Source organism: Cibotium barometz, chromosome 14 (assembly GCF_041138505.1).
Source record: "Cibotium barometz isolate CiBa-2024 chromosome 14, ASM4113850v1, whole genome shotgun sequence".
NCBI lineage: Eukaryota > Viridiplantae > Streptophyta > Polypodiopsida > Cyatheales > Cibotiaceae > Cibotium > Cibotium barometz.
The window spans coordinates 15788927-15813603 of record NC_141059.1 but is presented as its reverse complement, the minus strand read 5'-3'; the positions used below and the strand labels follow the sequence as shown (position 1 = coordinate 15813603).

Below are 24677 nucleotides of genomic sequence, written 5' to 3'. Positions count from 1 at the left end.
GTCTTGTGGGAAATATGGTCTAACAGGAATGCCATTATGTTTATGAAGGTTGTAAGCATTGGATTGCAAGAAACATATTTAATGCATAAATGTGTTTGTTTGTGCTGGTCTGTTTGCAATGTGAATAAAATGAGGTGTACTGAGCTGCATGTGTTGTTACTAAAGTTGCAAAAGAATATCGGTTGATCCCTGTCGAGGTGATGGAGCTTTAAACATACTAGGAGTAAGTCCTAATGTTGAATTGTATGATGCAGGTGAGATGTTGGGATGAGAAGAGGAGACCACCTAAATTTGGACGAAAAACTCAAAGGTGGCACCGAAAAACAAAGTAAGTTGATCACACTTTTGCTGCATTTATAGAAAATCCTGTGGGAACCAGACCTGGAGGCCTGCATTCTGTTGAGCTATCAGATCTCCTAGGAGCAGTTGTGTTTTTTGATGGAGGAGGAGAGATGGGATTTTCTATGCAGAATCCTAAATGAGAATAAAAATGACTTGTAAAGTTCAGCAGTACATTTCATGAGGTAAAAAATACTTTGTAAAGTTCAGTAGTCTATAGGTTACTTGGTTGTTCTCAAGTTAGTTTTGTTTTTGGAAGTTTCTGAGGTAATATATATAATTATTATTGATCCCAAAAAAAATCCTTTTCCAGTAAGGTCTTCCCATTAAGGTCCCATCGATTTCCAGTTTCCTAACTAATTAATTAATAGGAAAGGAGAATTTTGGTCCCATATAATTGGCAAAGATATGTTTCACACCTCGTCATGTTCTTTTGTGTGCGCGCAGGTTCCTGCCGACGTGGACGCTGGTTTCCCGCCAAAACTCCCGCCATTCGCTTCTCCTGTTGTGCTGGCTTCATTGAAGGTAGAGGGACAGAACTGGCTCAGACCAACAGCCACCGCTGCTCTCTAGGTGCCCACGACATCGGTTTTGGAACCCCCGATTGGGAGGTTGCTGAGATCCTCGCCGAGGCGCACCAGGAACCCTAACTTCGCTTCGAAGACGAGATTCTTGGACGCTCTCTGACTATGGTATGTGTTTGTGTGTCTTGGCTCTCCTCTTGTGTATGTGTGCAGAAAATCCTGCATTTTCGTCCTCAGGTGTGCTCGCGGGCGTAATTTACAGGACTGCGCGCAGTTAATCTTCTTCTTACTTTTTCAGGGCATGTGTGTCCTTGTTTGCATGTCGTACAAGCAGCAGAGAAGTTTGCAACTCATTTTTGTGACCTTGCACCTGCAGGATGCTGATAACCCGTCATCGCATCCCTCCACCCCGGGATCTCCATCCTCAGTGGGGAACTTCAGCACAGACAGGCTCCCCCACACCACCAGCAGCCCCCGTAGGAGGAGCTCTGCACACTCTGCTTCCGATGAAGCTGAAGTTGACCCCGAAGTGTTTGCAACTGACCCTGGAGATGATGAAGAAGATGAAGGAGAGGACCTTTATCATGACAATTTCATGGAACAGTAAGTCCTCTTTTTAGGTTGCATTTTGTAGCAAATGCAAGTACAAAGTTTTGTTTAAATTCCACATTGTTAACAAACAGGGATTATCAGCCCTTGGGAAGTCAAGACCGATATGAGTCTCAGGATATCGATGATGAGCTGGAAGATGACCGAGACTTGGACCAAATCATGGCAGACCGCCGGGCTGCTGAGGCTGAGCTGGATGCACGAGAGACTGTCCATAGTGTTATGTTCAATCGCAAGCTTCCACATATCTTGCATGACCGTGGTATTGTGATTCATCTTCTTTCCCCTTCTTTAACTTTAATTCAATGAAAGGGCCTGCTATCACCCATCCTTTATGTGTGCTCCCATCACACCTTCACGGGCATTGGCTACTATGTCATTTCATGGATCTGAGCCACAGCAATCATGAAGGTTGAATATTGTTATCCTCTCTGATTCTGTTCTGGTGATGCATAAGTGTCCTCGTTGGTTTGGTTCTTGTGATGCATATTTGGCTCCTTTTGATGTACCGATTGTTTCCACCTTGGAAAATTATGTTACAAAGTGTGATCTTCTGTGGGCGCATGCCTGCGTGTGTGTGTGTGTGTGTGCGCGCGTGTGTATGTACAGGTGTGCCTAGGAATTGTTGTTATAAAAGTGTGATCTTCTGTGGTCGTGCGCACGCGTGTGTGTACAGGAGTTATTTTTTTGAACAGGCTTTGTTTTCTTCCAGATGATGATTCTGAAGTGGAATACAGACCGCGACGCAGGGCCCGAGTAGAACCTCCTGTCACTGATCAAACAGATGACGAGGCCTATGAGGTTATCATTTTTCTTAGTTTAAGCAGCTTTGATTCGTGAAGAGTTGAGGCAGCTTTAATGTTTTTTTGTCAAAGTTTCAGAGAGGAGCTCTGCATTGAGGACTTGGAAGTTGCTTTTAAACATAAAGGTTGTTGAATGTGCTCTGTAGGAAGAGGAGGAAGATGAGGGTGAATATGAAATGTACAATGTGCAAGGTAGCCTTAGAGAATGGGTTACAAGAGATGAAGTCCGTAGGTTTATTGCACGCAAGTTCCGGCAGTTTCTGGTCACGTATGTGAACCCAAAAAATGAGTCTGGACAGCCGGAATACATACGCCTGATTGATGAAATGGTAGCAGGTGAGATCCCTGGAATGACTTACAAAGTTTACAGAAGCTGCTTTTTCCTATGAAGTGGAGTCTAGGCTAACTATGTATGGCTTTTTGATCCTTGCAGCAAACAAATGCAGCTTGGAGATGGACTACAAACAATTTATCCACACTCATCCCAACATAGCCATTTGGCTCGCTGATGCACCTCAGTCGGTCCTCGAAGTCATGGAGGAAGTTGCCCTGAATGTGGTTTTGAGGTTTCATCCTAATTATGAAAAGATTCATGACAAGATTTATGTGAGGGTAACCAATCTTCCGGTCTTTGACCAGATTCGCAACATCAGGTACTGACTCATGTCTAACCTCAATGTACCTTTTAATGACAAGGTGGACGAAATGATAAACTCGTCTGATTTGCAGGCAGGTGCATCTGAACGATCAGGGGTGTTCCCTCAGTTACAGCAAGTCAAATATGATTGCCACAAGTGGGGGACGATTTTAGGACCCTTCTTTCAGAACAGCTACTCAGAAATCAAGGTTGGATCCTGCCCAGAGTGTCAGTCCAAAGGCCCTTTCAGTGTCAACATTGAGCAGGTGAATTTCCATGTTATACTCCACTGTGAGGTTTTGGCTGAGGTATCTTGGCTCAAAGAATTTGATTGTGAATGTCCCAGACAATATACAGGAATTATCAGAAGCTCACATTGCAAGAAAGTCCAGGCATTGTTCCTGCTGGTAGACTTCCACGGTACAAGGAAGTCATTCTTCTGAATGATCTTATCGACATTGCGAGGCCGGGAGAAAAATTGTAAGCAAGAGCTTTAAGGGTAGAGATTCTTACTAGAGTGCCTAGGACTCTTTGCTCTTGTGGCCTGATTGGTGTTTGCATGATGTCTTGGTTAATGCAGGAGGTTACAGGTATTTATACAAACAATTTTGACATGGCTCTGAACACAAAGAACGGGTTTCCAGTGTTTGCTACTGTAGTAGAGGCAAACCATGTAAGCAAGAAACAGGACCTCTTTTCTGCATACAAGTTAACTGAGGAGGATAAAGCAGAGATTGAAGCACTATCCAAAGATCCTAGAATTGGTGCACGGGTAAAGCCTTTCTTTCCGCAATTACCTTCTCCTCTAGCGGTTTACTTTTCTTGTAGGTTCTTCTAGTCTAGGAAGGGTCGTTGTTCAGACCACTTCACATTGAACAAACTTGCAGATCATCAAATCAATTGCCCCATCAATATATGGGCATGAGGACATAAAGACGGCCATAGCACTGGCTATGTGAAAAGAATGTTCAAGGGAAGCATCGCCTGAGAGGCGACATCAATGTTCTACTTCTTTTTTTTTTTTTTTTTGGAGAAACGATCCTTCTATTAGTTAATGAGAAAACGCCATATGGCTACAAAGCTCACCTCGCAAGGAGGGATAGAAAACACAATGAACACCTGAGCTCCCCCCCGTGGCTGGCCGCTCTCTGGGGGGGGCTACCTAGTAGTACATGAGGGAGGTGAGAAAAGCCAAACTGGCGGCCTATAGTGCCAAGTGACATCCTCGTCCCTCGCGGTGAGGAAAGGGCCAGGCTGCCAAGTGCGGAGGAAAGCCTTGCGGCGCCCTCTCATGCGATCCGAGTCGCCCTGGAGTTTCCCCCAGTGTCCTCTCAAGGTGTGAATGATGTCCACCCAGAGGGCCTGTATGACCTCCGCCGGTGGAGTCGCCTGGTGGTCAATGGCCTCCCTGCATCGGGCTCTCCATATGTGCCAAGCCGTCATGCTGCTGATCATCTCCCATCTCTGCCCGACCCCCTCCTGAGAGGCTGCCGAAGAGAAGTCTGGCGTCGGAACCACCGCCATCGCCCTGTCAGAGACCTGGATGGTCACACTGCCAGGGACGTCCTCATATCCAAGTGCAGGGCCGCTGTTCGTGGCCCAAGCCACCGCACCCCACGTCACCAGCATCTCACCTGGTGAGCCTGCAAAAACCATCCTGAGAGCGCGCTGCCAGACCTGCTGTGCCTGTGGGCAATCCCATAAGCAGTGCCGCTGTGTCTCCTGTGCATGGCCGCACCGAGGGCAGGACGCTGGGTGTCTGCCAAAAGCTAGCCAAGCCCCCACAGCCAATCCTCTATGCGCTGTGAGCCAGAGAAATAGCGTCACCTTCCGGGGCCGGAAACTGGCCCAAAGGCGTTGCCAGAAGTCCCTAAGAAAGGCGGGGGAGAGCCCCTGTCGCCGCCAATGCTCGGCCGCTGCCGGGGTGCTCGCTATCCTGTGTCTCTGAATCCGCCGCCCCAGCCTCGCTGTGTACTGAAAAAAGGGGATGGCAGGGCTGGTAGGGGCCGAGTAGGGATCTCGCCATAACCACTCACCTGGGTCCCACTGAAGGCGAATAAGAGGCCTGCTGTCCCAAGCCCATAATCTCCAAGAACAGTCCTCCCCTATCGAGGCCGGTGAGGGGTCTACATGCCACTGCCTCTGATGGAAGCCGACCACCCGTACCCTCTGAAGAATGCAACCTTGGAGCCCATCCAAATCTAGTCGTGTCCTCTGAAGCTGGCCACCCTCTCCCACCTCGAAAGTGAGTGGGGTGACTCTCTCCGCTGTGCCGCAGACCGCTAGAAGGATCTCATGCCGAGTAAAGACACCCATCCACTGTGGAGGTGGAGGGTCCTGTACTGGGGTCCGCCACTCCCGGGGGATGGCCGCCTCAATGTCCTGTCTCATCAACTCTCTGCCCCTCATCCCACTGAGCCTCCTCTCCTGAGCCTCTGGAGGCAGCTCCTGAAAGGATATCCAGTCATCTAGGGACTGGGCCGGGCCGGAGCTCAACGGGCCCCACGACACGTGAGATCGCGAGCCAACCATATGGCCACTGGGAAGTCGAATCAAGGGGTTCCAGATCAATGGCTGCCTCAGGCGCTCCTCATCGGTGCCCGGGGGAGTCTGGAAGAGGGACGGCCTCAGATGCGCCCAGGCCCTCAGAAGGCTGGCTGCAAAACGCTCCTCGAAGCCGAGGCCCACTCCTCTGGATCGCTGCTCCGTAAAGATCCACCTGATGCTGGGGGTCCAGGGGCCGCTAAGAGAAGGAGTGCGGCTGAGCATCCTGGAAACAAGTAACTCCTTCCACGGCTCATCGCGTGGTAGGAGACCACGAACTACCAACTTGCCAAGCAAAGCTCGGCTTTGGCAAATAGGATCTACAATGCCCAGGCCGCCTCTCTCCCTCGGCTGAGTGATCACAGCCCATGCCACCTTGGCCCTGGCGGGTCGCCCGTCGCCTCCGGACCAAAGAAAGTTCCTGATGAGCCTCTGCACCTGGCCAATGCACGCCCGAGAAAAGGCCCAGCAAGAAGTGATGTACCACATGGTAGCGAGCAGGACCTGGTTGGCCACAACTACTCGGCCAGCCAGAGATAAACGAGCGATACTCCAATACAGAAGCTTCTTCCGAATGCTCAGAAGAAGGGGGGCTATCTGCTACTCCGGAGATATATCAATGCCCACATAGCATCCCAAATAACGCACTGAAGTGCCGGGGGGCAGCCACTGAAAACCATCAACTGGCCTCCAAGTCGGGGGGGGCATAGAACTGACCCACAGCCCACACGACTTGTGCCAGTTGATCAAAGCGCCCGAAGCTCTGCAAAACCTGTCCATGGCTGAGGCGAAACGGCGGAGGTTCTCCTCACCTCCCTGAAGATAGACAGCAGTGTCATCCGCAAACTCCGAGTCTAGGAGCTCCTCCGAGGTGCGGATGGGAAGCTGGAGGCCCCTCAAACCTGTATCCTGTGCCGTCAAGAAGGTGCTCATGGCCTCCGCCACAAAAAGAAAAAGAAAGGGCGCCAAGGGACACCCCTGTCGCACCGAGCGCGATAGCTGGAATCTCTCTCCGCACACGCCCTGTATCAGCACCTGGCTATGAGCCGAAGTGTAGAGTGCAGAGACCCCACGGATCCACTGAGGGGGGAAGCCCATCCTCTCCATAGTGCCTTCCAGGAAGGCCCAGTCCACCCGATCATATGCCTTCTCGAAGTCGAGAAGGAGCACCGCCAGATCCTCCTGCCGAAATCTAGCCAAAGCCGTAGCCTCCCAGAAAGAGAAAATGTTATCCAGAATGCTCCTATCTTGGATGAAGCCTGTCTGCGTGGAGTGGATGATGTCCGGAAGGTGAGGCTGAAGCCGCCTGCTGATCGCCTTAGCTAGGACCTTGTAGGCCGTGCCTAGCAAGGTGATCGGTCTCCACTGTCTAATCTCCAGTCTGTCTCCTCCCTCTTTGGGGATCAAGTGAATCAACCCCTCTGCCATGCTGTCCGGCATGACTCCCGTCTCCATAATCTCCTGGAAAGCCAATCTGAAGCCCCTATGAAGGAGGCCCCAGTACCTCTGGAAGAAAGCCACTGAGAGACCGTCCTCTCCTGGGCATTTGCCTCGAGGTAATGCCTGAAGAGCCTCCTCCAGTTCCGTATCCGAGAAGGGGGAGAGAAGGGAGTGCTGCAAATGGGCCGGCACAACCGGTCTCGTGAAGCTCCAGACTGCCTCCCTAGCCTCTCTCACCCTGTCGTCTGCTGGCTCAGCAGAGAGAAGATCCCTGTAAAAATCTGTGGCTATCGCCCGAACCCTGGGTGGATCCACCACAACCTGGCCATCAGCCTGGCGAAGCCGCCTGAGACCCTCTCGTCTGAAGCGAGGCCCAGTCGCCTCAAAGAAATCCCGAGTCACTCTGTCTCCAGCCTGAGTCCAAAAAGAAGCCCGAGCATGGAATCGGAACTCCACCCGCCTCTCCTCGATGGATCTGATCTCAGTGCGAGCTGTCTCCATCTGCTCTGAGATCCAAGGGCTCAGGGGATCTCTCTCCTGGAGTCTCTGGAGGGACGCTAGACTCCTCCGAAGGCTCCTCTCCTGCTCTCTGAAGGCCTCCAGACGGTCCAAGGCAGCTAGTCTGAGCATCCGACTGATCTCCTGCAAGCCACTGGCAAGATCACTGGCTGTCGATCCTCTCCTGAACTGCAGCTCCTGCCAGACCTGCTCAACTCTGATCGCGATCTCAGGCTCCTCTATGAGACAATCTGGAATCCGGACACTCTGGCCTCGCTCTCCTCTCGTAGGGTCCTCAATCTGGAGAAGCACTGGAAAGTGGTCTGAAAACGAGGAGCCTGCAAGTATGCCCACAGTGCCACCTCTATCACAAGCCCACTCATCAATGTAGAACCTATCGATGCGGGAGAGGTTAACTCCTGTGGCCCGTCTATCCGAGCGCGAGAAAGATAGACTCCCCTGCAAACCGGCCAAACTCCGGGAGAGTCCACGGATCCTGGCCTCTCACCTGTAGTACAAGCTCCTCCCATGCAGCGAGCTCTGGCCCATGAATGGTCTCCTGGCTGCCCCCCATCCTGTCCTCTGCATCCTCCAGCATGTTGCAATCCCCTCCTAGGCACCAGTGGTCTGCCAAGGGGAGGGACTGCCTAATGGTGCTCCAGAACTGAGCTCGCCCGGGCGCCCCGTTAGGGGCGTAGAAGTTGAGGAAGCCAATGTGGTCTTCCCCAACCCGAAGGATGATCCACTGCGCTCGACCCTGAACCAGGGTGCCAGAGTCCACAACCTCGGATAGAAGCTGCTCGCTGACTGAGATGCATACTCCGCCCTGGTTCCCCTGGGGGCCATATGCCGGGGACCAAAGGTGTGACTCCTGCCTGGCAAGATCTTCCCGCAGGTGCGGGTACGCCCGGCAGAAAGGTGGTGCTCCTGGATGAAGAGGATATCTATGGGTCCTCCAACGAGGGCCCTCTGGATCTCCTGGCGAAGTCTGCCCCGACCAATGTAGCAGCGATGTCCACCGAGACCCTGGATGTTCCATGAGAGGATCCTCATGGATGAGCTGTGGCAAGTGAAGCAGCCGCCACTGGCTCACCCCTCTCAGCCGGCCCAGATGATTTGCCCTCCACTCTGTGAGTCTTGGGCGCCGGCTTGGAGGGAGAATAGTCACTGTCTGTCCGGGTGCGGAGTCTCTCCAGAAAGAGGGTGACCTGTGTCTGTGTCCAGCCCCACTCCGCCTTCGCCCTGTCCAGAGCATAGGCGTGAGATCAATCCTCAGCATATAAATATCGAAAGGTAGGCTGCACCCTCGGGGCGGCATGGAGGAGAATCAGTAGCACCGCCTCAACTGATGTGTGGACCGGATCCACCCGCCAATCTCCTATACCAAACAGGCTCATGCGGGCTGAGTGTAGTCGGGTCTGCAATAAGTCCGTGAGCCCCAAGTCACTGAAGTGGTGAGAAAACTCCAGTATCTGGTCACGCAGAACTTCCTCTACAGAGTTGCAATCCCATGCTGTGTCTGGGGCAACGCTGAGAGGAAAGGAGAAGGCCACCATGCTGCTCACCACTGAAGGAGAACGAGAGGGATGGCACACCACGCAGACTCGCAAGGGCGCGACCAGTGTCTCGAATGGGCCAGCATCCAGCTGGAGGCACCTGAAAAAACTGTAATCCACTGGTAGCCCCATCACTCGCGGGGGCCCCCCAGGGGATGCTGGAGAGAACTCTGTGGCGGGCGAAGCTAGGATCGCCATCTCCACCGGCCCGGAGTGTCGGTGAAACAGCTGCTGGACTGAACTCTGGCCTACCCAGCTGTGCTGCCCCGGGGCAGTGGGTGGTCTGGCGAAGAATCCTGGAGAGGCCGAAGGAGGGATGGGGGCTCGCGGCGAGGAGGGGGGAGAGCGAGGGGAGGATGGAGAGGCATCTGCCAGAGGATAGGTGTCAGGGGGGGCCGCCGGAGGAGGTGGGAGGGGGGGGGCGGGGGGGGGGAGAGGGGGGGGAGGAGAGAGTGCTCTCCGGGTGGGGGGGAGGGGAGCCGGGGGTCGCAGAGTGCGGCCGGGGATGCTCAGGAAACTGTTCCAGGGAGGGGGCGGGGTCCCCCGCGGGGGGAGGCGGGAGTGGGGTCTCCACGTGGGAGGCTCCACCATCGGCCTCAACAACGGGCACGGAGTCTGAATCCTCGTCCATCGGGGTGGGACCTGCAGGCCGCCTATCCCTGACAGGAGCATAAATGCGGGTAGGTGCCTGTACGCCAGCCGGAGTCGCCTGTCCACCAGCCTGTCCGCCAGCCTGTGCAGCCTGCTGGCGTCTGCGACGGTCCCTGCGGGCCGGGCGTTTCCGCCGGCGAACCTCCTGCCAGCCGCCAGCCTCCTGGGTCTGCGCGGCGTTCTCCGCCGGAGCCTGCTCATCCGATGGTGGCGCCTGCTGTGGCGAGCCAGGGATGTCCGATCTCGGAGGTGGATGGCCACCTCTCGGGTCTCCTGCAGCAGGGGGTCCAGAGGCAGCATAGCGTGAAGGATGAACCCCCTTGCGGGGACATGCGCGTGCGAGATGGCCCATCTCCCGACATGTGAAACACTGGCCGGGGAGGCCCGAATACTCCACGCGCTGTATCAGATGTCCTCCAGAAAGACAAGGGAGGAGGATCGTCTTCGGGAGGGACTCCGGTGACGGAACCACAACACGAATGGCCGGGAGTCCTGCTGCCCGAGCAACCACTGAGGCCGCGGTCTGTGGCACCTCCACCACTTGCCCGAAAGCCCTGCCTATGGACGGCAAGAGGGGCAAGTACTCCCTTCGGAGACCTGGAAAGCAGACGGTGACGGGGAATCCAGTCGCGCCTGCCAGTGGATCAGACGATGGGTCGAAACCGTGGGTCCATCGTGCCAAGAACGCCCGAGAGGAGCGTAGGGCAATGGGGCTCCGAGCGCTAGCACCCTCTGAGCTGCTGGTGGGGACTCGAACTCCACCTGGTAGTAGCCGCGGCCTAAAAAATCCACGCTGATGATTCTTGCAGTCTCGCCGATGAGGCTACCCTGCAGTAGGTCGCGTAACTCTCTCCGCATTGGGCGGCTACCCACCACCTTGCAAACTAAGGAAGAGGCCTCCAAAGAAGAAACGGAGGACGCGAGAAGCTGCTGCTCTGCATCTGAGAAGTCTAGTCGAAGACCTGTATCGGTCGGGGCTGACGGAGAGGCTGCCATGGAGTCCTCCTGGGGGAAAAGACCAGGTAGTACTGGCTGAATCGACGAGACGAACCCAAGAAAAAAACCTCTCCACTTCGCGGAAGACGCCGAAAAGGAAAAAAAGGGAACGGGGGGCTGAGGCAGGGAGAAAGGGAGAAGCAGGGACGGAGGGCTGAGAGGCCGACGATGCGAGGAGGGGGGGAAGAAAGGAAGGAGGCGGAAAAAAGGGGGGGAGGCGGAGGAAGGAGGGCGAGGGGGGGCTGCGCAGAGAAGGCGAAGGGGGGAAGAGGAGGGCGGCGCGGAAAAGGGGGAGGGAGGGCAAGCGGCGCAGGCGGGGGGGCTGAGGGGGGCAGGCGGGATGAAAGCGGGGGAGGGGAGGGGCTGCGGGGACAGGCGGGTGAAGGAGAGGGGGGAGGAGGCGGCGGCGACAGCGATGGGGGAGGCGCAGGGGGCAGCGGGCTCACGCACGTTCGCTACTTTCCGACTCAATGTTCTACTTCTTGGTGATCCTGGCACTGCAAAGTCCCAATTTCTAAAGTGAGCTTTTAGTGAACTTTAATCATCAGCTTGCCATGCAATGTCTCTGTTTGTTTTGGTGTTCGAGTCACTGTTCCTCGTTGACTGGAAGATTTTGGATGCTATCAGGTATGTTGAAAAGACTGCTCAAAGAGCAGTATACACCACTGGCAAAGGTGCCTCAGCAGTAGGATTGACAGCAGCTGTTCACAAGGATCCAGTAACCCGTGAGTGGACCTTGGAAGGTGGGGCACTTGTACTCGCCGATCGAGGAATTTGTCTGATTGATGAGTTCGATAAAATGAATGATCAAGACAGGTACTTTCTTTCAATTTCCACATTTGATTATTTTGGAGCCTTGCTAGACCACTTGGCTTGGCAATGACATTCAAAGTCTCACTGTCATCACCACCTCTTTCTAAGTGCGTGTGCACGAGAATGTGCTAGTGTTAGCCCAAGTTGGGGCCAGCTGGTGTATGTTGGTTCTTTCTATTTAAAATGGTGCATTGCCCAGACAGTTTCTGTTTATGTGTGTGTCTCCCCTCTTTAGTGGTAGCTTTCATCATCATGGCCGAATCTGCTCTTCACCTCCGGAGAAGTGATGAAAAATGATTGATGGTTTATTAAGATGTCTACTTCAGTGGCTTCTTTATGCATGATTCCATTTGTGTGTGTGTAGTATAATACTGTAATGTTGGCTCAAAATGCATGAGAGTTGAGTTGATTGGAAGGCAACTTTTCAACATCCTTTGTGGCATGACATCTATACATCTGTATTTATTTATTTCATATCTGGCCTTCCTTCTCCATCCCCTTCTATTACTCCATCCTCTTTTTTGGTCCATTGATTTAGCCCTTGCTTATTTCCTCCTTGTCCTCTCTCTCTCTCTCTCTCTCTCTCAAACACAACACACACACACACACACACACACACTCATAGAGGTATGTTCAACTTCAAAATATGCTGTAAACAAGTGATAGAAAATATATTTGTTGGTTGCAGGGTGAGTATTCATGAAGCTATGGAGCAGCAAAGTATCAGTATATCAAAAGCTGGCATTGTAACATCATTACAAGCTCGATGTTCTGTTATTGCAGCGGCAAACCCTGTGGGTGGCAGGTCAGGCAGCAGGCTGTTATTATGCAAGCTGATTTATCTTTTTTGTAATAAAATTTTGCTGGCATTGCTGCTTGGTTGTCTGCAGATATGACTCAGCGAAGACATTTTCTGAGAACGTGGAGCTTACAGATCCTATTTTATCACGATTTGATGTCCTTTGTGTAGTGAAGGTATGTTACTGAGGTGTGTTTTTCTTCCCAGGAAAGAGACTTCTTCTAAGTAAGATAAAACCATACAAAGGGAGATCTCAAACCAAAAGGTAGGGAGATCTTCACTAATCGGGTCACTATGTTGCAATAAAAGCCCTGTAGGGGTGGAGGAGAAGAAAATACTCGTAGGAGTGGAGAAGAAAATACCATGGTTCCTCTCATCAATCTCTTGCATTTTGTTTGCGGGGCTCTAGAAGATCCCTATATGCGGGCTCAGGTGACCAAAAGAGTGAACGATGTAACTCCATATACTGCAAATACACTGGCTGTCATAAACATGAATACCCTTGAAGGCCTCTAGGCATATGGTCTCCAGATATGCCACGCCTTGATGCTAGCAATAATCTCCTAGGTGGTATCAATACTCAGTTGAATTTGGGGAAATCTTGAAGCAAACATCTCTGCGCTATGCCCCTATGGACAAGTATAACTTGATCTTCTCCCCTATGCTCAAAAAGAAGCTGTGGGCCAGACTGCGTCAACCATGCAATAGCATTCCAAGTAATATAGATAGGATCATTCAACTCAATTTTCCAAGAGTTGGGGCTATAGATACCGTGATCCACTGTGTTCCTGTGCACTCCCACAAGCAATGATAGTCTCAGATGGAGCTGGGCATCTAGGACAAGAGGGGTCCATGCCAAAAGTAGATTTCCACTGGTTGGTGGGCAACCCACTGTGTAAAAACAGCTAGAAGTAGGATATTTGGCTCCTCCTGTACAAGTGCCAAAGTCCCAGCAGTGAGACCTAAGAGTGGAAACACTCTGGGTCTGTCCAAGCACGAGCAATGTGGCGTTACGTACAGTGAAGCTGACTTAGTCACATCAGTCCATTCCCGCTCACTAGGGTCCCAATGTAAATATTTGATAAGGTGTCCACCATACAGCAATAGGCACCACGAAGCTTGAGTATCCATCACCGGGGAAGGGTTAGTGTACCAACGCTTCTGAGAGCGATCCACTACTCTCATTGGACGGGTCATAGAGCCAGGTGTGATCACCTGAACATTACATCTCTCATCCACCATCCAGGTTGAATGGAATAGAAGGCAACTATTGGAAATGGATTTTTGCCCTCCTGCTCCTCACGTTGCCATGGCAGCACCTCACCTCTTAGGCGAAGCAATTACGTGGTGGCAACATCCGTCCAGTCTACATGTAGACATGACCACAGGGGCTCCTCGGTATGTATGTGATACCTTCGTGTCCAATCTCAAAAACGATTTCTTCCTCTCCAATACTTGACCAACCTTGAGGATGAGTTTTATAGACTCCCAAAATGGGTCTCTAGTACTGACATACTCCAACAGAGTTATCATGTCGGCACATTAGTTAGGGATATTCGAGGAGGATAAATTGAAACAGTTCATTAGGGGGTTGGATATGAACATTATGTTCACCGTGCGTAATTTTGAGCCACAGCCATATGAAAGGACTCTTACTCTGGCTCAGAATTAGGAAATGGTGTTGAAGGGACATAAGCCCAAGTACATCCAGCCTAGCTCCAAACCCAAGCAACAATCATCCACCACCCAATAGTAATCATCCCGGTCGGGGAAGAGAGCTTAGAATAGCAAGGATACAATGAAAGATTCCCAGAGCAGCTTAGGAGGCAAGAAAGATAGGGAATACAAGCCTAAAAAAACACCCGAGGAAAAGGCCAAGGAGGGCATTATTGGTGGATATCTCCAACTTGTTGGAAAAATCAATGTAAAAGGAGTTTTGTATAAATGTAAAATCAATGCAAAAGGAGTTTTCTATAAATGTGTGAACTAGGAAGTTTAATATCATGTTAAGCTTTTTGAAATTGGAAAGTATTAATCATTTGAAATGCATATCTCTACCTTTGTAATAAGGGACTACACATTGGCATTGGGTAACCTCATTCCAAAGACCTTCCCATCCTCATAAGGAAACCATGGAAAATCCATTCATAGTTGATAGATTTAATTTTTAATCGTGATTTAGTATAGACTTGTTTTTTTTGGGTCATTGTTTTTGTGTCTCTACCATGACCCAATCCTGCTCATCAACAATTGGTATGAGAGTTTGCACCCCTGCGCCCTAGCCTCTCGTCAACATCCAGTTGATGGGTTCCCTTGTGGTGTTCGCGTCATGCTCTAGATTTGCCGCTGTGCCTAGACCTCATCGTTGTTGCGCACAGAGCCGACACCTATCAGTACGGTTGCCACACAGAGTTACTTGGCCACCTTTGTGCCTGTTGGGATGGGCGGCGTGAGTGTGCGAAGTTCACCAGGTTGGGTGGTGCTGTTGGTCTCGATTTGCCCAGCCACCCAAGTGGGGCAAGGACCTCGGTGTCTCAGCAAAAATCTCTCTGTCTCCTATTGATCGCGACTCGCATTGCATCTCTGCTACCTTTGTCTTGCCGCCCGCACCCTTGCCAAATATACAATTAGTTGGCATTTGATGTTCTCAATTCGCATTGCCATGATCAGCAATGAAAGTGGGAGCATTATCTTCCTTTGGTACAAGCAATCCTAAACGATACTCACTCATCTAGTAGGACTCCTTATGAGGTAGATTTGGTTGCTGTTTCTCGTCACTTATGAGGATGGTGTTGCCTTCCTTGGAGGCCAACAAGACCACAGGAACATTTTTCAAAAATCATTCAGTCAATAAAGGAGTGCCTCGTCAAATCTTAGGAAGCATACACTAGGCAAGTCAACAAGTCTACACGAAATGTCAACTACAAAGAAGGGGATTGGGTGTACCTTCGGACCATGAAGTAGAGATTAAAGCAAGTGGGCCAGCTCAATGTTGTCCCAAGCTCTCATTTCGAAGCTTTGGCTCTTTTTCGATTATCAGAAAGATCAGTGATGTCTCCATGAAGCTCAAGCTACTAGACAATTGGACTATGCACAACGTCTTCTATGTTTCTTTGTTGAAGCCCTATGTTGGACCAGCTTTGCTGGTGGTCTCAGATGAGCAACAACTTGAGATGGTTGATGAAGCTTGAAGTCATCGAGCCTGAGCAGATTCTTCTCCATAGATAGAAGCATGGTTCTAATCACAGACAAAGACAATTCTACGTGACCAAGGCACTCATGAAGCCGTATGGCTAGATGAAGAGTTCTTCCAGGAGTACCCACAGATATTATTGGACTACTTGGAAGCCATGAGCTTGTCGCCAAGCTAAGGAGGGAATGTCACATGCACCCTGCACTGTGGTGCTATGTGACACATTGGCTCAGCATTCAATGAAATATTACACGTAATTAACACCCATGATAAAGAGCATCACATGTGTGAAATAGAAGTAGCAAATAACAGCATTAAATGCTTATTTATCAAGTCATGGGAATTTTTCTCCTGGCCGACAGCAGTAAAACTCAGCCAATCAGCAACATGTGGTACAATATAAGCAGTAGATCCCTTGCATAAATCATCACATTCCACATGTATTTAGCAAGTCAATCAAGAGAACATGTGTGCTTAAGATCCCTAGGGTTCTTGGAGCATACAAATCAATCTCAAGCACTACGTGCTTCAGTCCAAGTCAGCATGGAAGATCCTCTTATCTTCAGCCAGCATATGTGCATACCTTAGCAGTTCTGGATTTGCATAAGTGGCTTCATAGAGTCTTCTATAGTGCTATTGGGTCGGCATATATTTCAGCTTGCATTCGGTCTTCCTCGTCCTTGCGTTTGGTAGTCCACAATCATCATTCACATAATTGTACAAAGTTCTCTAAAGTAATACAATCGAATTCTCTTGCTTGTAGGGGGGACCCTTTAGTGGGTAATTGGGACACCAATTTGGTGTCGACTCTCATCTTTAGATGGTGGTTGGCTTGCCAGATGTTGGTAGCAGGCAAGAACGATGTAGTTCTTGCATTCATGGTAAGTAGCACAGGGAATCTTTTCCGAAGCACGCTTCCAGGCGGGCTTCGAAACCTTTGGAGTTGGTACACACTGACTTGTGTGGACCTATGCAGACAACATCCTTGGGAGGTTCTTTGTACTTCATGCTGCTTGATGATTGTTCGAGATTCACATGGGTTTATTTCCTTTCACAGAAGGACCAAGCTTTTGCTCGGTTCAAGGAGTGGCATGTAATGGTGGAGAAAGAGTCTAGCTTGTAGGTAAAGACTCTTCGGGCTGACAAAGGCGGTGAATTTTCTTTCAATGCTTTTGTGAGATTTTGTGCAGAACATGGCATCAAGAGGGAGCTAGCAAATATAGGTTCGCCGTCAAAGAACGGAGTAGTTGAATGAAAGAACAGGATTGTGGTGGAGATGGCAAGGACGATGCTGGAGCATCGTCATCTTTCTCGTCCACTTTGGAGAGAGGCTGTGGCTACGGTTGTCCATATCCTCAACCAATCTCCGACGACTTGAGTACCGAACATGACTCCCTTTGAGGCATATTTTGGCAGAAACGTGATATCTCCCATTTTCATGTGCTTGGGAGCGATGCATATGTTCACATTCCGAAGAAGCAGAGAGGGAAGCTTGATTGAAAGTCCCAAAAGCTTGTCTTTGTGGGATATAACTCTCTTTCCAAGGGATACAAGTTGTATGATCCAGAGAGGAACGAGGTTGTTGTCAGCAGGGATGTGGTTTTTGATGAGCATGTTCCGATTGCCACTGTTGATGAGCCGCCACTTCTTGGAGACCCAGAAGATTCTGATTATGATTCCCAGTTGATTGTTCCAGTTGGACAACCTCAGTCAGTTGAGGAGGTTGAGCCAGCAGTTGGAGATGAGCCTCCGCAGCAGGAGGCTCCGTGTTTTGTTCGAGTACCCAGGTGGCTGGTGGACACCCTTCGGGAGTTAGGTGTCACGGAGCTTCCCTCCGAATGGACCACAGAGGATGGACCTCGAAGATTGTCAGAATATGCAGCGGAGATGATGACCAAATCTGGGAACACAAGAGCAAAAACGCAGGCAGAAAAAACAGCACAAAAAGAGAGAGATGTAGGCGTGTAACTCTGCTCTGATATACACAAGAAGATCCCGAATATGATACAAATGAGGTATGGGGGCTAAGGACCTATATATACTCCCCTAGAGGGCAGTCGGCCAGCATCAGGAAAGCCCACGACTGAGAAAAATGTCCACGACTGTTGAAAATAGCAGTCGGCCAGCTACAGATGCCTCCGCCTAGTCAGAACAAGTCGGCCAGCACTCTGACAGTGGCCTTTCTCGCCACAATCATTACAGGTCCTCTCTGCCTTTAGTTTCTCGCGGTCAGCGTCGGACATCTTCTCAGAAGACTTCTCCGATGAAGCCTTCCCCTTGCTCGAGTTACGGCCTTTCGACCGTTGGCCAGTAAAGGCCCCCGAACCTCCACCCTGAGGAGGGTTCGTGAATCGTTCCTCCTGGTCCAAGACCATGGGCACAAGCTCCTCCCACGTGATGGTGCTGAGCCTGCCACTGGTAATCAAAGAAGAGTAAAATGCTGAGTACGAAGAGGGCAAATGTGACAGCAACGTGATGGCCATGTCCTCTGACGATATCTCCTTCCCAGCCTGAAGAACTTCCTGCTGAAGAGCCTGCAGCTTGTTAATATGCTCCCGCATCGTCGACGACTTTGCAGGGCTCATAACCCGCATCTGTACTTCCAAGGAAATCCTCTTCATGGGCGATACCCTGTTGTAAAGTGAGGCCAAATGCTGCCATATACCTCTGGCCAGCGTCATATGCTTTATATGATTGATTACCTGCGGTGTGCAGTTGAGGAAAATAAACGAATGGACCCTGGCGTTGACACGATCCCACATCTGCGTCTGGGCCTCCCGGTCCTTTCGGGTTGACGGTAACTCCCCTTCCTCTACTTCCGGCCGTGGAACACCAACAACGACGAAATCGGCGAGATCGTAGGACTCCAGAACGGATTCCATCATCACCTTCCATATGCCGTAGTTGCTCCCATCCAACTGACGGTCCATCGGAAACGTGGGGAGTGTCGGGATCTTCACATGTCTCTCGGCCATCTCAAACAGATCTGCCATAGCGGGGATGTACTCTGAAAAGGGTGGGTGGGTGGGAACAAAGAAGAACTGATACCTGCAAGTGGCTGTCCAGCAAATCAGCCCGCCTTCCTCTTGCTTCTCCTCTTCCCGAACAGTCCAAAACAGTCCACCAATCAACCACAAAACAGCCCCCTCTTGCTCACACAAATCCCAAGACCTATCTAGAGCCTAGGCTCTGATACCATGTCAGAATATGCAGCGGAGATGATGACCAAATCTGGGAACACGAGCAAAAACGCAGGCAGAAAAAACAGCACAAAAAGAGAGAGATGTAGGCGTGTAACTCGGCTCTGATATACACAAGAAGATCCCGAATATGATACAAATGAGGTATGGGGGCTAAGGACCTATATATACTTCCCTAGAGGGCAGTCGGCCAGCATCAGGAAAGCCCACGACTGAGAAAAATGTCCACGACTGCTGAAAATAGCAGTCGGCCAGCTACAGATGCCTCCGCCTAGTCAGAACAAGTCGGCCAGCACTCTGACAGCCCACGACTGATGTAGATCCAGTCGGCCAGCTTCAGAGTGCTCCTGGCATCACGTGGCAGCCCTCCCAAGCCTCAGAAAAATGGGAAAAAATGGGGGAAAAATACGGAGTGTGGGGAAAAATGGGAAAACACCTCATAAGGGCGGGCACACCCACAACAAAGGCCCTGGTGTATAAAACTAGACAGGAGATGACTTCTAACAAAGATCGCATAGAGATATAAGTCATTCAACGGAGCTTTTACAGGTAAACTATGCTTTGATGTCTCGTATCATGCGAGACAAAGAGCCCACTTCCGTCAAGGAAGCTCTTGCACAGGATACTTGGAGGAAAGCCATGCAAGTGGAATTGGATGCCATTGAGAAGAATAACACTTGGGAGTTGGTACCGAGTTCGTCGAAACGGTCTGTCATTGGTGTCAATTGGGTCTTTAAGACCAAGTATACGTCAGATGGGTCGGTGGACAAACACAAAGCCAGACTTGTGGCTAAGGGTTATGCTCAGTGTCCTGGCATCGACTATGAGGATACCTTTGCACCGACAGCGAGGATGACCACGATTCAGACCGTTCTTGCCCTTGCTTCTTCTCAGTGGTGGCCCGTATATCAGATGGATGTTAAATCTGCGTTCCTTAATGGTGACCTGCAGGAGGAGGTGTATGTTGAGTAGCCTCCAGGCTTGAGGTTCCAGGATCAAAGGGGATGGTTTACAGGTTACGGAAGGCCTTGTATGGTCTTAAACACTGCTTGCGAGGTTGTGGCTGCGGGAGGTTGCTTGGCGAGATGGGGTTTCCACAGAAGGAGCCCACTGTCATCCAGTGTGATAACCAGAGCTGTATCGCTATTGCTCGGAACCCGGTCTTCCATGCCCGGCCCAAGCACATAGAGATACAATATCATTTTGCTTGGCGAGATGGGGTTTCCACAGAAGGAGCCCATTGTCATCCAGTGTGATAACCAGAGCTGTAGCGCTATTGCTCGGAACCCGGTCTTCCATGCCCGGCCCAAGCACATATTGCCTTGTCGTTGACAAAGGCGGAGTACAAAGGCGGAGTACTAGGCTGCTTGTGGTGCTGCTTGCGAGGTTGTGGCTGCGGGAGGTTGCTTGGCGAGATGGGGTTTCCACAGAAAGAGCCCACTGTCATCCACTGTGATAACCAGAGCTGTATCGTTATTGCTCGGAACCCGGTCTTCCATGCCCGGCCCAAGCACAGTGTGATAACCAGAGCTGTATCGCTATTGCTCGGAACCCGGTCTTCCATGCCCGGCCCAAGCACATAGAGATACAATATCATTTTGTTCGTGAGTAGATCTTGGCTGGTGATATGTTGCTTCTTTATTGTTCGACGGAGGACATTGCGGTGGACCTCTTCATGAAGTCTCTACCTCAGGCTATGCTCCAGCGGTACACGCTTCTCTCTCTCTCTCTCTCTCTCTCTCTCCCAGTTCTGCTTTTTCCTGCTGTGCACTTGCTCTTGGAGTTTTATGTTCTTGTTATCATTTCTGCTGCATATTCTGACAGAAGTCACCTCCAATGATCCAATGGTATGCCTGAGGTAGAGTCCAGGATGGCATTCCAAAAAAGAATTCTGTCTTCTCTGAGGTTAGGAGCATACACATTCAGCACACCAATTTTCAATTCACCCTACATAAGCATAATCCATTGTGCTCTGGCAGGGATAATAACTCCATGACCAATCAAATAGTTGCAGCTGCCATTGAAGTACATACTCCACCTTTAGTTCCATCTGTATTAGACCAAAAGTGTGCCCAGGTAAAAGCTTGCCAGATGTAGTGCACTGGCTGGCATCAAGCTTATGTTCCCGCACAAGCAAAATATCCGTGGGACTATCTGTATAACTCCTGGGTGAAATTGGTTCTTGAAAGACGCTACCAAGGTCCTGCACGTTCCATGAGACGAGAGCATGGTAAAGAGGTAGAAAACATGGTACCAGATCTAGATTGGTGCCTCTCATAGGTCTGCACTGCCCCGATAAGGGGCAGAAAGTTATGATGGTGATCGAAGAGCATAAGACATCATCATCAACATGGACATCATCACAAGATTCTGCAAGGCATGTACATCTGACTCTTCTGCCTTCACATTCTGCTGGACATGACCATGCAATACATCCTCATGCAATAAGTCCCTATGTAATGCATCTTGCTGCGAAGGTGATGTGTCAACATCCACAGTTGTCCCACTATAATGGTATTGCACATGATCATGAGGTGGATGTGGGTGCATGTCTGTCAACCCGTCTATAAAAACCAAACAAGCCAAGGTTTGGGGGTAGCAGGGGCTGGAGGAGCCGTGGGCTGTGTCGCCTTACGTGAGAAAATCTAGGACCTCCTGCCACTTGCGTTAGGGTTGAATGATTGCAGAAGATAGTTGTTGTGAAACACGTCTTTCAGGGGTCCATACGACTGCTGCGCCTGTATTTAGAACAGCCATTCGCTGGAGATGGGTGCGAAGGATGCCAGTGGAAGAAAGAGGCGGATACAGGAGGCCATCAGCTGACAAAGCATTCAACAACACACAAAAAATTGCTTTCACTACTGAGGTGTTTCTTATGCAGAGTCTGATGTAATGTAAATCAATTGAATGATTTGATTTAAAAGAAGATGCTACTATTTTCAGTGAGCAAAGAACATACTGCTCTTTTGGGATCACTTGAAGTGACGTCTTCCTGTTTCTCCATCTTTTGATGGCTAGGGGGTTACATATCTTTCTGGTTTGCCAAGGAACTTGACTAACAGTTGCAAGCACTCTTTACTCATGTACTCTTCCTGCCTTGATTTCCCAGGACGTGGTGGACCCTGTTCGGGATGAATTGCTGGCAAGGTTTGTGGTCGGCAGCCACTTCAAGTCCCAACCCAAAGGTTCTGAAGAGGCCAACCCTGATGCTAGTATGGGAGAGCCATTGCTCTCCGCAGACACGTCTGATCCAGAGGTATGGATGCCATCTGCTTCTGGAACATATATGTTAGCAATCTTTTATTGAAATCGGTGTCCAAACCTTGATTAAAGTACATAGCTACTCTTGATACCCATCCAACCTGTAAGTGTGCATTTTAAGGAGGTGAGCAAGTTTGTTGCAGGTTCTTCCTCAAGAAATGCTTAGAAAGTATGTAACATATGCAAAGTTGAATGTGTTTCCCAAATTACATGATGCTGACCTTAACAAGGTTTCACTGGTCTATGCGGACTTAAGACGAGAATCTATGGTAGGTGTTTTGGAGCTTTCAATTGCTGAAGCTGTGGCTATGAAGTGTATGCTATGTATGTCTAACCTTTATCCTTTGTGGATGGCTTCAGCACGGACAAGGTGTTCCCATTGCAGTGAGACATATTGAGTCAATGATCCGAATGTCAGAGGCACATGCCCGGATGCATCTGAGGAATTATGTCACTGAAGATGATGTTGATATGGCGATTCGAGTTCTACTGGATTCCTTCATATCCACCCAAAAGTATGGGGTACAAAAGGCATTGCAGAAGGTGAGATTCCAGCCATTTCAATGTACTGCTTTGGAGAAGTTACGTGTGGGCTGTATTGATAGTTCTGAACTTGGACTTGACAGAGTTTCAAGAAATATATGACCTACAAGAAGGATTTCAATGAGCTTTTGCTTCATCTACTTAGAGGCCTTGTGAAGGATGCAGTCCGCTTTGAAGAACTCATGGGCCGTCCAAGGGTCCCGTTAACCCAAGTGCAGGTCAAGGTGGAAGACCTTGAAGCTAAGGTATGCAGTGCTATTCTTAATCTTTGGTGTTGATGGTGGAAGTGGTCTTTTTGGCCTTCCTAGAGGAGGCCTTTGGAACCTTCTCTCATCAATACGGATGTAAGGTCTCTGATAGCTTTTACAGATGACAGGATTGTGATTAATCAATTAGGTTGTGTTATGAAACTAACTCATTTGCATGTTTCACTCTACAGGCTCGAGAGTATGGTTTCACAGATCTACAACCGTTCTATGATAGCAGACAATTCTCGAAGGCCAACTTCACCCTAAACGCAGCCGATGGTCTTATCACACATCCGTTGGTGTAATTTTTAATGGATTCGCAAGCCGTCCCAGTCCCATGTGTTGAAACGGATGATGAAGAGCATGTTAGTGAACGTCTCCTCATAATCAAGTGCTCCCGAGTCCCATGTTATCGATTAGGGACAACGTCCATAATGGGATGCAGCAACTTGCAACATACGAATCCTAATGATGCGAAAAGGTGTGGATATAAAGAGGGAATCTAGATGAGTATACTTAATGTGAGTATTCCTTAAGAGCATAAGCTCGATTCCCAAAATTGATAGACCTTGAAATAAAGCTTAAACCTCTTAAACAGAGCTAAAATGATGGCCCAACGCTAAAGCTTCAATTGTAGGATGTCATGACTACAAGATGATGATCCTTTAGCAAAGCTTTAACGAAGGGAAAATTATGGACTGAAAGGTGATCAAGACCTTGGTACAGTTTTGCTTGATCTTGCTAGTTCTCACAAATGTCTCATCAATATTTCTGTTGTGCGGACATGGCGATCTAGAAAGCTAAGCAGGCGATATCGATAGATTTACATTGGAATGAATGTTTAGCATAACGCTCCTATGCGGAATGAATATCCACACACCTCTTAAAGAATAGAATCAAAATCAATAGTTACATATCTGCGTCCTGGATCCTGTGTGTGAACAATCTCAAATGGTGCTTATTCCATGTGGCTGTGTGAGGTGTGTTCTCATAAGCAAACTGTAGAAGGTGAATGTATTGATCGCTTGAGATGATGTATAGGCTCCATGTAAATCTAGTATGGTGCTATTGGTCAATTACTATAAGCTTCTAGATGAAAAGTACTTAGTCGTGAAATCCAACTTAGTGCTTAAATTCTCAAATAGAGCTCTTCAAAAGTGTCTACAAAATTTGAAATTCTCATGCAAAGTTTTTCAAAAGTGAAAACAAATTTTCTTGTTAAATATGATCACTTTTGGCAAGTCTTGATGCACAGATGTTTAACATAAACATATTCGTGGCTTGTTGGGATGATAAAGTCTTCTTACATGGAGTAAAGTAGGATTTCTTACTTAGGCGGTCTACTATAGTCCAAATCATATCATTTTGATCTAAGATTGTGATAAAATCCATAGATATTTGCTCCAAACACTCAATAGGCATGGGTGAAGGCATTAAAAGACCTTGAGTCTTGTCCTTGTAGTTCTTAAACTTTTGGCATAACAAATTGAGCAATACCTTTCTTTCTAGAAGGTTAATAAAATTCTTAATCAACAACTTGAAGAGTGGAGTAAACACTTTTATGTCCCATATACTACGGAGGTTGATGCATCTCTTCTATGACCATATGCCTAAATGGTTGTGATATACATAATTTATTTTTATAGGCGAGAACATTTGTGATGAGAATAGTTACCTTTAGGGTTATAATCATTGTCATGTATACTAATCCAAACCTCAGAGAAATCTTGATTATTTGCATATGTTTCTTTCATAGCTTCAAATGGTTCACTCTTAATGGCAAAAATGTGGTTAGTGCTAGGTCCTCCTACTTAGAGCATCGACCATTATATTTTTCTTTCCACGGTGATATTGTATCATGGGTTGAAAACTTTAAATAAATGATACCCATTTGATATGTCTATCTGAGATTAGGGGTTGAGAGAGCAAGTGCTTTATACTATGTTATTTTGATATATCTATTTGAGTTTAGGGACTAAGGGAGCAATTGCTTTATACTTTGTTGATTTAATATGTCTGAGAT

At 49.2% G+C, this 24677-nt stretch overlaps 1 pseudogene across 1 annotated transcript; it reads left to right on the top strand.

The window, feature by feature from the left end:
* Positions 1–798: 798 nt before the first annotated feature.
* LOC147631707 (DNA replication licensing factor MCM2-like) lies at positions 799–23512 on the top strand (annotated as a pseudogene). The gene is made up of 18 exons (XR_015267328.1): positions 799–1031; positions 1240–1466; positions 1547–1734; positions 2185–2273; positions 2422–2611; positions 2709–3178; positions 3259–3396; positions 3496–3684; positions 3800–3926; positions 11082–11116; positions 11225–11413; positions 12099–12215; positions 12301–12385; positions 21712–21858; positions 22007–22132; positions 22224–22406; positions 22490–22651; positions 22846–23512. The product of XR_015267328.1 is annotated as a DNA replication licensing factor MCM2-like (transcript).
* Positions 23513–24677: the final 1165 nt, after the last annotated feature.